The sequence below is a fragment of the Heterodontus francisci genome, chromosome 8 (genome assembly GCF_036365525.1).
Source record: "Heterodontus francisci isolate sHetFra1 chromosome 8, sHetFra1.hap1, whole genome shotgun sequence".
NCBI lineage: Eukaryota > Metazoa > Chordata > Chondrichthyes > Heterodontiformes > Heterodontidae > Heterodontus > Heterodontus francisci.
In genome coordinates, this window is record NC_090378.1 from 10327173 (window position 1) to 10339804 (window position 12632).

The window sequence follows — 12632 nt, forward strand, 5'->3', positions numbered from 1 at the left end:
GGACTCAGTTAAGGGTTAAGTTAATGAATGATAGTATTAGCACAATAGAGAGGGATGACCTAAGATCAGGAAACCAGGATGTAGAAGCGGTTTGGTTCGAGATGAGAAATGATAAAGGCAAGAAGTCACTTGTGGGAGTGGTGTACAGGCCCCTGAAAGTAACCACACAGTAGGGTAGGGTATAAAGGAAGAAATAGTAGGTGTTTGTCAGAAAGGTACGACAATAATCAGAGGCGATTTTGATCTACATTTAGACTGGAAAAATCAGATGGGCAAAGGTAGCCTAGATGAGGAGTTCATAAAATGTTTTCAGGATAGTTTCTTAGAACAGCACATTCTGGAGGCAACCAGACAGACTTATTATTGTGCAACGAGACAGGATTAATTAAGACCTCATAGTGAAGATGCCCTGAGGCAACAGCATTCATAATATGATTTAATTTTACATTCAGTTTGAGGAAGAGAAGAGTAGGTCTAAGTCTAGTATTTTAAACTTAAATAAGGCCAATTATTAGGGCATGAAAGCAAAGCTAGCAAAAGTGAACTGGCAAAGTAGATTGAGGGATAGATCAATAGAACTGCGTTGGCAGACATTTAAGGGGATATTTCAGAATACAAAGAATCAATACATTCCAACGAGAAAGAAAAATTTGAAGGAGAGGAGCTACCATCCATGGTTAGCAAAACAAGTTAAAGATAATATCAAACTTAAAGTAATAGCATATAACTGTGCAAAGGTGGGTGGCTGGTCAGAAGATTGGACAGAATATAAAAAGCAGCAAAGAACAACTAAAAGATCACGAAGGAGGGAAAAATTGGAATACAAGAGAAAGATGGCGAAAAAAATAAAACTAGGTACGAAGAATTTCTTTTGATATTTAAAAAAGAAAAGAGTTAACCAAGTGAGCATTGGTCCTATAGAAAGTGAGTGTGTGGAATTAATAATGGATAATAAGAAGATGGTAGATGAATTGAACAACTATTTTGCATCAGTCTTCACAATAGAGGATACAAGTTACATCCCAGAAATAGTTGTAAATCAGGAAATGGAAGGGAGGGAGGAACTCAAGAAAAATACAATCACTGGGAAAGTGGTAGTGAGAAAATTGTTGGAGGTGCGTGCTGACAAGTCCCCAGGTCCTGATGGACCTCATCCTAGGGTGTTAAAAGAAGTGGCTAGTGAGATAGTTGATGCATTGGTTTTAATTTTCCAAAATTCTCTAGATTCGGGGAAAGTTCCATGAGATAAGAAAATAGCAAATGCAACTCTTTTATTCAAAAAAGGAGGGAGACAGAAAGCAGAAACTACAGGCCAATGAACTGAACATCTGTCAGAGGGAAAATTGTGGAAGCGATTATTGAAGACATTTTAGTAGGGTACTGAGAAAACATCAAAGTGATCAGGCAGAGTCAACATGGTTTTGTGAAAAGGAAATCATGTTTAACCAATTTATTGGAGTTCTTTGAAGAAGTAACATGTGCTGTGGATAAAGGGGAGATGGTGGATGTACTGTACTTAGATTTCGAGAAGGCATTTGATAAGGTGCCACATCAAAGGTTGTGGCGGAAAATAAAAGCTCATGTAAGGAGTAACATTTTGCCACAGATGGAAGAATGGCTAGCTAACAGGAAACATAGAGTAGCATAAATCAGTCATATTCTGGTTGGCAAGATGTAATGAGTGGTGTGCCACAGGGATTGGTGTTCGGGCCTCATATTTTACAATTTATCTAAATGACTTGGATGAAGGAACCGAAAGTATGGTTGCTACATTTGCTGATTGCACAAAGATAGGTCGGAAAGTAAGTTGTGAAGAGGACATAAGGAGGCGACAAAGGGATATAGATAGGTTAATTGAATGGGCAAAGATCTGGCAAATGGAGTATCATGTGGGTAATTGTGAAATTGTCCATTTTGGCAGGAAGAATAAAATGGAAGCATATTATCTAAATGGTGAGAGATTGCAGAACTCTGAGATGCAGAGGGATTTGGGTGTCTTCGTGCATGAATCACAAAAGGTTGGTATGCGGGTCCAGCAAGTAATTAGGAAAGTGAATAGAATGTCATCGTTTAACGCGAGGGGAATTGAAGACAAAAGTAGGGAGGTTTGCTTCAGTAATACAGGGCATTGGTGAGACCACATCTGGAATACTGTGTGCAGTGTTGGTCTCCTTATTTAAGGAAGGATGTAAATGAATTGGAAGCAGTTCAGAGAAGGTTTACTAGACTAATACCTGGAATGGGTGGGTTGCCTTCTGAGGAAAGGTTAAACAGGCTGGGCTTGTATCTGCTGGAGTTTAGAAGAGTAAGAGGCGACTTGATTCAAACATATAAGATTATGTGGGTCTTGACAGGGTGGATGTGGAAAGGATATTTCCACTTGTGGGAGAATCTAGAACGAGGGGTCACTGTATAAAATAAGGGTTCGTCCTTTTCAGGCAGAGATGAGGAGAAATGTTTTCTGTCAGAGGGTCATGAGACTTTGGAACTCTCTTCCTTAAAAGGTGGTGGAAGCAGAGTCTTAGAATATTTTTAAGGCAGAGGTAGATCGATTCTTGATAAGCAAGGGGATGTAATATTATTGGGGGGAGGCGGGAACGTGGAATCGAGGTTACAATCAGATCCACCATGATCTTATCGAATGGCAGAGCAGGCTTGAGGGGCCGAGTGGCCTACTTCTGCTCTTAATTCTTACGTTCATATGTACAAGGGAGAAACTAGAAAATGATCCAATGTCACAGTCAGTAACTGACAGAATACTTTCAGTAATTGTTTAATCCTAACGACATAAATGATTTGCAATCAACTGTCTTTGCTCTTTCTGGGAAATAAAAACTTTATTGGTGTATTTGAAAGAAAATTTCAGAATGTTTAATTGACTTTACAGTTAGTCCATCCTGTTGCAAACACTGCAGTTCAGAATTTTCAAGTTTCTCTAAATTCACCAATGAATATCGAGTTCATGTACACACTCAGCATCCTCCTTGAAGACAAGGGAACCGTATGTCTTTATCCTTCAGTTCACCTGCACAATTAATCACTGGGAATCCACTGAGCAACTGATGTCCAAAGACTTCTTATTGAAGATGATAGTGTCAGACACAGTGAAATGTGACAGTAGAGAAACACGGGATTAATGGCAGAACTACTGTAGATAACTGTAATATATTTAAATAATGATTATCCTTCTGCATTTAAGTATCATTTTAATCTGTTTCAATGCACATCTATATCATAAAGAGTTAATCAAGGGAAACATTAGGTAAACAGCTGTGCGGAATGTGGATTTAAAGGAAATTCAACTTTAAAAATATGAAATAAGAGGCATTCAAAAATAAAATGTTACTGCCGATGAGAGCTAACGTAATATTGATGATGAATCATTTCATCATCACAGCTTTGAAGCAACTTTGCTTAATTTTGCTACTGTGTTGCCTATAAATGTCATTACATGACCTCGACCAGAATTTTACGTCCCCCAATTGAGCGGGCTGGAGGCTGGCGGGTGGAGGGGAGTAAAATCGAGTGGGAAGCGGTGGGGGCAGCGGAGGGGGGAGGGGGGGTTGTATTCCTGACCCCCTCCCACCCCTGCTACAATTTTATGCGGGGCAGCAGCAGCAAGAACTCGCCTACCTGCCCCAGGACCATCAAGGCCATAAGTGGCCAACTAACTGCCACTAAAACCAGGCAGCCTTCTTGTGCACTGTGGGGGGGGGGACCCTCCTGATCGGGCACCCTGTGCCTAACGGAGGGCCGCCCCCGATGCCCCAACTGCCCCCAATGCATAACATTCTCCCTGCCCCCCAACTGACCCCCCCTTGCCTCATCCGGACCCAGCTGACTGTGCAATATCTCTTGTTATTGTCACAATAAAAGCTGCTTTAATGTTATTTTTTGTTGGTCATGGTCCATGCATTCGAACTGTGGACTTACTGACTGATACACAGTGAACAATGGCACAGTGAATAAGGATTTCAATTGGTGAACATTATGTCAGACACTGTTAACTTGTTGAAATAAGTAACAATTGAACTGATAGTATCTGGACAGAACTGTACATTGTGTAATAAAAACAAAGAAATGCTGGAACCACTCAGCATGTCTGGCAGCATCTGTGGAAAGAGAAGCAGAGTTAACGTTTTGGGTCAGTGACCCTTTTTCGGAACATTGTGTAAAGTGTGGTGGATAAAATATCATGGTTTGAAGTGATGTGTCAGCAGATGAAAAGTGTCTTTTATGCTGTGTTTTGTTTTAAGAAGTTTGCTCAGAAAGATTTCCCCAGTCAGTGGAGATTAAATTGGTTCACCTCACTGACACTGTTCCCTTTCTCTTACAACGGGTGTGCAGCAGGAAGTAACCGGAGAGGGAGATCTTGCCTGCATGCTCTGACCCCATAGAGGAGACGGTGCTGTCTATTATGGCAAGTGCCATTGCTGAGGCCATGTCACCAGTGGGGCTGAAGCTACTGAAGATGAGGGTATCCTCAAACCTAATCCTCCTTGCCACATTCCACTTCTCCCTCATCCCTCAATCTCTTCTGATTTACAAGTTCCAGAAAGTATTTGCATCCACTTCTCAATTTCTCCTCTACTCATCACAGCCCTACCCTTTCCCCCTGTCAGTTCAGATACCCAAGAAGTGTAACCTGCACCGGCAGTGGTGGAAGAGCAGGAAGACTGCAAGGATGAAGAACCACCATCACCTGATTTCATAGTCACAGTCACTAGCTCAGATACTGAAACACTGCGTAATATAGAGGGTAGCAGAGGTACCTGATACAGGCAAAGGAAGAATCACTAAGGGAATGCACTAGGGTGATTACTTTATTTTTAGATGCAATATGACATGATTTCATTTATAAATTTACATTGGAATGTGTACTTTGTTTCGCTTTTGTTTTTTCATTGTGAGCAAAAGGAAAATGTTATGGTCAGTGCCAAAGGATAGATTAGGAGTGTGAGACTGTGGGTGAATGGGAAATTGAGGTTAAAGTTATTGGTATCTCTCTTGAACTGTTTGCTCGTGTACAACCCAGGCAGAAAGGAGTTGTCTAAGTTGCAATGTCCCTCCCTCTTCCTCCTCTTCCTCTGGCTCCTCCTCCTCCTTCACTTCATGTTTTGTTTCTCAGCTTCTTGTTTAATAGATGGTGACGAGGGCTGTTCCCTCCTGATGGTGAGGTTGTGCAGCCTGTAGAATAACCACAACAAATCTTCAGACCTGCTCAGCCGAGTAATGCAGGATGCCTCCGGAGCAGATCAGTCAGTGGGATCATTGCTTCAGGATTTGTTTTGACAGCTTGGCTCTTGTTGTCTGCCTGTTGGAGACATGTGCATGGGTCATGAGCCATGTTTGGTTTGCCATGGTGTTTGAAATACAGCTGGCATGGAGGACCACTGGAGAATGAATGCATCGTGACTTCTGCCAGGATACTGGGCATTGACCTGCATGATGCACTACGTACGATCACACACCAGCTACACACTGAGGGAGTGGAATCCCTTTCACTTCAGCTAGATGGCAGAGTTGACATGAGACACACTCAAAGCAATGTACAAGCAGTCAATGGCACCGTGCACCATGGAGAAGTTTGCAATCCCTCAAACCATCGTACTCACTCTGTCTGTTTCTCTCTGGCAAGATGAAATGAAATTATCTCTCTTTGCAAAGAGCTTCTCAGTGAGCTCCCTTATGCAGCAGTGCACAACAAACTGTGAGATGTTGCTAATATTTCCAGTTGCTGCTGGGATTGCTGCTTTACTTTGGATGTGTAGTGAAGTTTCCAGCCTGCGAAGGCTTTGCACTTACGTTCCATTAGGTCCTGTATTTCCTGGTTGATCTTGTCAAACCAGTCATGATGCTTCCTGGTGGAGAAGCCAAGGACCTCTTTGCAGGTGCTTGTTATGGTGGCCTTTAGGATCGACCAGGCATGAATGGCGCACAGCAGCTCCTGGTGGTTGGCTGTTGAGAGGTTGGCGGTAAGACACTGACTGAGAAGGGTCACTTTAACTGGAAATTTGAGGCCTCCAATGTTCATGTTCTTGTGGCATTGCTTTTGTTGCTTCTTCTGCTTGGGAGCTGATGGAGATGGTAGATTGGATGAGGCAGTGGTCAGTCCAGCAGTTGTCGGTACCTGTAACAGCGCGGGTGATGTGGACCTCTCTGTGGTCCAACGCTTGATTGATGACGTGGTTGAGTAGGCCTTTTTCGACCTCACAAAAGCCTTTGACTCTGTCAGCTGCAAAGGCTGATGGAGCATCCTGCTCAAATCTGGCTGTCCTCAGAAGTTTGTCACCATCCTCCGTCTACTCCACGATGACATATAAGCCATGATCCTCACCAACAGAACCAACACAGACCCTATCTCAGTCAAGACCAGGGTCAAGAAAGCCTGTGTCATCACACCGACCCTCTTCTCCATTTTCCTTGCTGCAATGCTGTATCTCACTTTCAGCAAAATATCTGCCAGCGTGGAGATAATCTACAGAACAGACAGGAAACTGTTCAACCTACGCCACCTTCAAACCAAAACCAAAATCACTGCAACGTCAGTCATCGAGCATCAGTATGCAGATGACACTTTTGTGTGTGTTCACTCTGAAACCGAGTTCCAGATCATTGTCGACTCCTTCTCCAGCCAGCCAGGACGGAATTCCCGCCAAAATTCTAAAATAGAGCACAGCGGCCTCTTGACACAAATACATGGACTTAACTCCCTCATCTGGAAGGAGGAGAGCATGCCAGGAGATCTCCGAGATGTCCTAATTCTGACCATCTTCAAAAAAGTCCACAAGTCCGACTGTGGTAACCACAGAGGGGTATCCCTGCTGTCCGCCATAGGAAGGTCATCATAAGAGTCCTTCTCAATCACCTCCTCCCTGTGGCTGAACAGCTCCTACTGGAATCACAATGTGGATTCCATCCATCAAGAGGCACAGTGGACATGATCTTCACAGCAAGACAGCTCCAAGAAAAATGTAGGGAGCAGCAGCAACCTTTATACATGGCCTTCTTTGACCTCACAAAGTCTTTTGACTCTATCAACTGGGAGGGATTATGGAACATCCTCCTCAAACGTGGCTGCCTGGAGAAATTCATCACCATCCTCCACCTGTTGCGTGTCGTCATGCAAGCTGTAATCCTTGCCAACGAATCTGCCACTGACCCAATCCGAGTGCAAACTGGGGTCAAGCAAGGCCGTGTCATCGCACCAACACTGTTTTTCATTTTCCTGGCTGCAACGCTCCACCTCATCTCCATGAAGCTCCCTGCTGGAGTAGATCAACTCTGCTTCTCTCTCCACAGATGCTGTCAGACCTGCTGAGTATTTCCAGCATTTCTTGTTTTTATTTCAGATTTCCAGCTCCTGCAGTATTTTGCTTTTATTTTATCCTTGCTGGGAGGTTTGCTAGTGCTGTTGGGGACGGGTGGTTAAACTAATTTGGCAAGTCGATGGGATACAGAGTGGAGGTACAGTGGGGGGAGATGCACAGCCAAATATAAAAGAGAAATTAAGTCAGTCTGGAAGGCAGAGCAAATATAGACCTGTTAAGGCACAAGCGAATAATGCAAGGCTGAATTGCATCTATTTTAACGCAAGGACTCTTACAAGTAAGGCAGATGAATTGAGGGCGTTGATTAACACATGGGAATAAGGTATTATTGCTATCACAGAGACATGGTTGAGGGAAGGGCAGGATTGGCAGCTCAATATTCCAGGTGTGACGGGGGTGGGGGGTGTAAAAGAGGAGGTAACATTGCACTTTTGATGAAGACGTCAATTACTGAAGTAAGGAGGGATGATATCTAAGAAGGTTCCTCAAATGAGGTCACATGGGTAGATCTTAAAAATAAATCGGGGGCAATCACTATGCTGGGAGTGCACATCCGGCCTCTAAACAGTCGGGGAGAGATAGAGCAGCAGATATGTCGGCAAATCTCAGAGAGGTGTAAAAATAATAGGGTAATAATAGTAGGAGATTTCAACTTCCCCAGTATTTAGTTTAGTTCAGAGATACAGCACTGAAACAGTCCCTTCGGCCCTCTGAGTCTGTGCCGACCATCAACCACCCATTTATACTAATCCTACACTAATCCCATCTTCCTACCACATCCCCACCTGTCCCTATATTGCCGTACCACCTACCTATACTTGGGGCAATTTATAATGGCCAATTAACCTATCAACCTGCAAGTGGGAGGAAACCGGAGCACCCGGAGGAAACCCACGCAGACACAGGGAGAACTTGCAAACTCCACACAGGCAGTACCCAGAATTGAACCCGGGTTACTGGAGCTGTGATGCTGCAGTGCCAACCACTGCGCCACTGTGCCGCCCCAATATTAACTGGGATCGTTTTAGTGCAAAAGGCTTAAAGGGGGCGGAATTATTAAAATGCATCCAGAAAAGCTTCTTGAGCCAGTAGTAGAAAGTCCTACAAGAGAAGGGGCGGTACTGGACCTAATCCTAGGGAATGAAGCCAGATAAGTGGTAGAAGTGTCAGTAGGGGAGCATTTTGGGGGTAGTGACCATAACTCTGTAAGATTTAAGGTAGTTATGGAAAAGGACAAAGATAGACCGGAAATAAAGGTACTGAATTTGGGAACGGCCGATTTCAAAATGATAAAACAGGATCTGGCCAAAGTGGACTGGGAGCAGCTACTTGTAGGAAAGGCTACATCAGACCAGTGGGAGTCATTCAAAAAGGAAATAGTGAGAGTTCAGGGACAACATGTTCCCGTAAAGGTGAAGGGTAGGACCAACAATTCCAGGGAACCCTGCATGTCAAGGGATATAGAGGATTGGATAAGGAAAAAAAGGAGGCTTTTGTCAAATTCAGAGGGCTGAAAACAACGGAGGCACTAGAGGAGTATAGAAAGTATAGGGGGGTACTTAAAAAAGTAATTAGGAGAGTGAAGAGGGGACATGAAAAAACTTTGGCGGACAGCATAAAGGAAAATTCCAAAACATTTTATAAGTATATTAAGGGAAAGAGGATAACCAGGGAAAGAGTAGCACCCATTGGGGAGCAAAGTGACAATCTGTGTGTGGAGCCGGAGGATGTAGGTGAGGTTTTGAATGATAACTTTTCATCTGTGACCACTATGGAGAAGGATGATGGAGGTGTAGATCAGAGAGGGGGATTGTGACATACTTGAACAAATTAGCATTGAAAGGGAGAACGTATTAGCAGTTTTAGCGGGCTGAAAAGTGGATCAGTCCCCAGGCCCAGATGAGATGTATCCAGGTTGTTGTGCGAGGCAAGGGAGGAGATAGCAGGGCTCTGACACAAATTTTCAAATCCTCTCAGGCCACAGGAGAGGTACCAGAGGACTGGAGGACAGCAAATGTGGTACCTTTATTCAAGAAGGGTAGTCGGGATAAACCAGGTAATTACAGGACAGTGAGTCTAACATCAGTGGTTGGGGAAACATTGGAAACAATTCTGACGGACAGGATTATTCTCCACTTGGAGAGACAGGGATTAATCAGGGATAGTCAGCATGGCTTTGTCAAGAGTAGATCGTGTCGAACAAATCTGATTGCATTTTTCGAGGAGGTGACTAGGTATGCAGTTGATGTAGTATACATGGACTTCAGTAAGGCTTTGATAAGGTCCCACATGGGAGATTGATTAGGAAGGTAAGAGCCCATGGGATCCAGGGCAATTTGGCAAATTGGATTCAAAATTAGCTTAGTGGCAGAAGGCAGAAGGTGATGGTCGAGGGTTGTTTTTGCGATTGGAAGCCTGTGACCAGTGGTGTACCACAGGGATCAGTGCTGGGACCCTTGCTGTTTGTAGTGTACATTAATGATTTAGATGTGAATATAGAAGCTATGATCAGTAAGTTCGCCGATGACACAAAAATTGGTGGTGTCATAAATGATGAGGAGGAAAGCCTTAGATTACAGGATGATATAGATGGGCTGGTAAGATGGGAAGAGCAGTGGCAGATGGAATTTAATCCTGAGAAGTGTGAAGTGATGCATCTTGGGAGGAAGAACAAGGCAAGGGAATATACAGTGGATGGCAGGACCCTAGGAAGTACAGAAGGTCAGAGGGACGTTGGTGTACTTGTCCACAGATCACTGAAGGCATGAGCACAGGTAGCTAAGGTGGTTAGGAAGGCATATGGGATTTATTAGCTGAGGCATAGAATGTAATTATTGGAGAGGATTCTGAGAGACAAGATTTATGATTATTTGGAAAAGCATAGTTTGATTAGAGATAGTCAGCATGGCTTTGTGAGGGGCAGGTCATGCCTCACAAGCCTTATTGAATTCTTTGAGGATGTGACAAAACACATTGATGAAGGAAGAGCAGTGGATGTGGTGTATATGGATTTTAGCAAGGCGTTTGATAAGGTTCCCCATGGTAGGCTCATTCAGAAAGTAAGGAGGCATTTGATACAGGGAAATTTGGCTGGCTGGATACAGAATTGGCTGGCCCATAGAAGACAGAGGGTGATAGTAGATGGAATATATTCAGCCTGGAGCTCGGTGACCAGTGGTGTTCCACAAGGATCTGTTCTGGGACCTCTGCTCTTTGTGATTTTTATAAATGACTTGGATGAGGAAGTGGAAGGCTGGGTTAGTAAGTTTGCCGATGACACAAAGGTTGCTGGAGTTGTGGATAGTGTGGAGGGCTGTTGTCGGTTGCAATGGGACATTGACAGGATGCAGAGCTGGGCTGAGAAGTGGCAGATGGAGTTCAACCTGGAAAAGTATGAAGTGATTCATTTTGGAAGGTCGAATTTGAATGCAGAATACAGGCTTAAATACAGGATTCTTGGCAGTGTGGAGGAACAGAGGGATCTTGGGGTCCACGTCCAAAGATCCCTCAAAGTTGCCACCCAAGTTGATAGGGTTGTTAAGAAGGCGTATGGTGTGTTGGCTTTCATTAACAGGGGGATTGAGTTTAAGAGCCGCGAGGTTATGCTGCAGCTCTATAAAGCCCTGGTTAGACCAGACTTGGAATATTGTGCTCAGTTCTGGTCGCCTCATTATTGGAAGGATGTAAAAGCTTTAGAGAGGGTGCAGAGGAGATTTACCAGGATGCTGCCTGGACTGCAGGGCATGTCTTATGAAGAAAGGTTGAGGGAGCTAGGGCTTTTCTCATTGGAGCGAAGAAGGATGAGAAGTGACTTGATAGAGGGGTACAAGATGATGAGAGACATAGATAGAGTGGATAGCCAGAGACTTTTTCCCAGGGCGGAAAGGGCTATCACCAGGAAGGAAGGTTTAGGGGAGATGTCAGAGGTAGGTTCTTTACACAGAGAGTGGTGGGTGCGTGGAATGCACTGCCAGCGGTGGTAGTAGAAGCAGATACATTAGGGACATTTAAGCGACTCTTGGATAGGTACATGGATGATAGTAGAATGAAGGGTATGTAGGTCGTTTGATCTGAGATTAGGTTAAAGGGTCGGCACAACATCATGGGCCGAAGGGCCTGTACTTTGCTGTACTGTTCTATGTTCTGTGTTCTATGTTCTATGTAAGAGTAGGGAGATTATGATGGAGCTATATAAAATGCTAGTTCGGCCGCAGCTAGAGTACTGTGTACAGTTCTGGTCGCCACACTATAATAAAGATGTGAATGCACTGGAGAGTGTGCAGAGGAGATTCAGCGGGATGTTGCCTGGGCTGGAGCACTTCAGCACTGAAGAGAGAAAGGATAGGCTAGAGTTGTTTTCCTTAGAGCAGAGAATGCTGAGGGAGGACCTGATTGAGCTATACAAAGTTATGAGGGGCATTGATAGGGTAGGATAGGAAGAAACTTTTTCGCTTAGCAGAGGTGTCACTAACCAGGGAGCATAGATTTAAGGTAAGGGGCAGGAGGTTTAGAGGGGATTTAAGGAACAAAATTTTCACCCAGAGGGTGGTTGGAATCTGGAACACACTGCCTGAAGGGGTGGTAGAGGCAGAAACCCTCACAACATTTAAGAAGTATTTAGATGGGCACTTGAAACACCATAGCATAAAAGACAACGCGCCGAGTGCTGGAAAATGAGATGAAAATAGATAGGTTCTTGATGGCCAGCATGGACATAATGGGCCGAAGGGCCTGTTTCTGTTCTGTATAACTCTATGACTCTATGTATCTAAGGGGTCACCCATTTAAGGCATGACAAGGAGATTTTTTATTCTCTCAAAGGGTGAAGATTCTTTGGCCTCTCTTCCCGAAAAGCCCGTTGAAGCAGAATCTTTGAATATTTTTAAGGCAGAGGTAGATAGATTCTTGATAAGCAAGGGGGTGAAGGTTTATCGAGGTTGGTGGGATTGTGGAGTTGAGGTTACAATCAGATCAGATCTTGTGAATGGCGGAACAGGCTCTGGGTGGTGGGGGGGTCCTACTCCTGCTCCTAATTCGTATGTTCGTATTGCGTTGGTTTATCCAAATTTTTTCAATATATGTTGAAATGGCTCATGATATTTTTAGTTCATCAGAAGTCGCTCTCACTGAAGAAAAGGTTGGCGACCCCTGACCTAGACCTTGGTTTACAGGGCACATTTTCAAAATTTTCACACGATACAAAACTTGGAAACATTGCGAAGAATGTGGAGGAGGGTGTAGAACTTCAAAAGGACCTAAGCAGTTTGGTGGAATGTACAGACAAGTGGCAGATGGAATTTA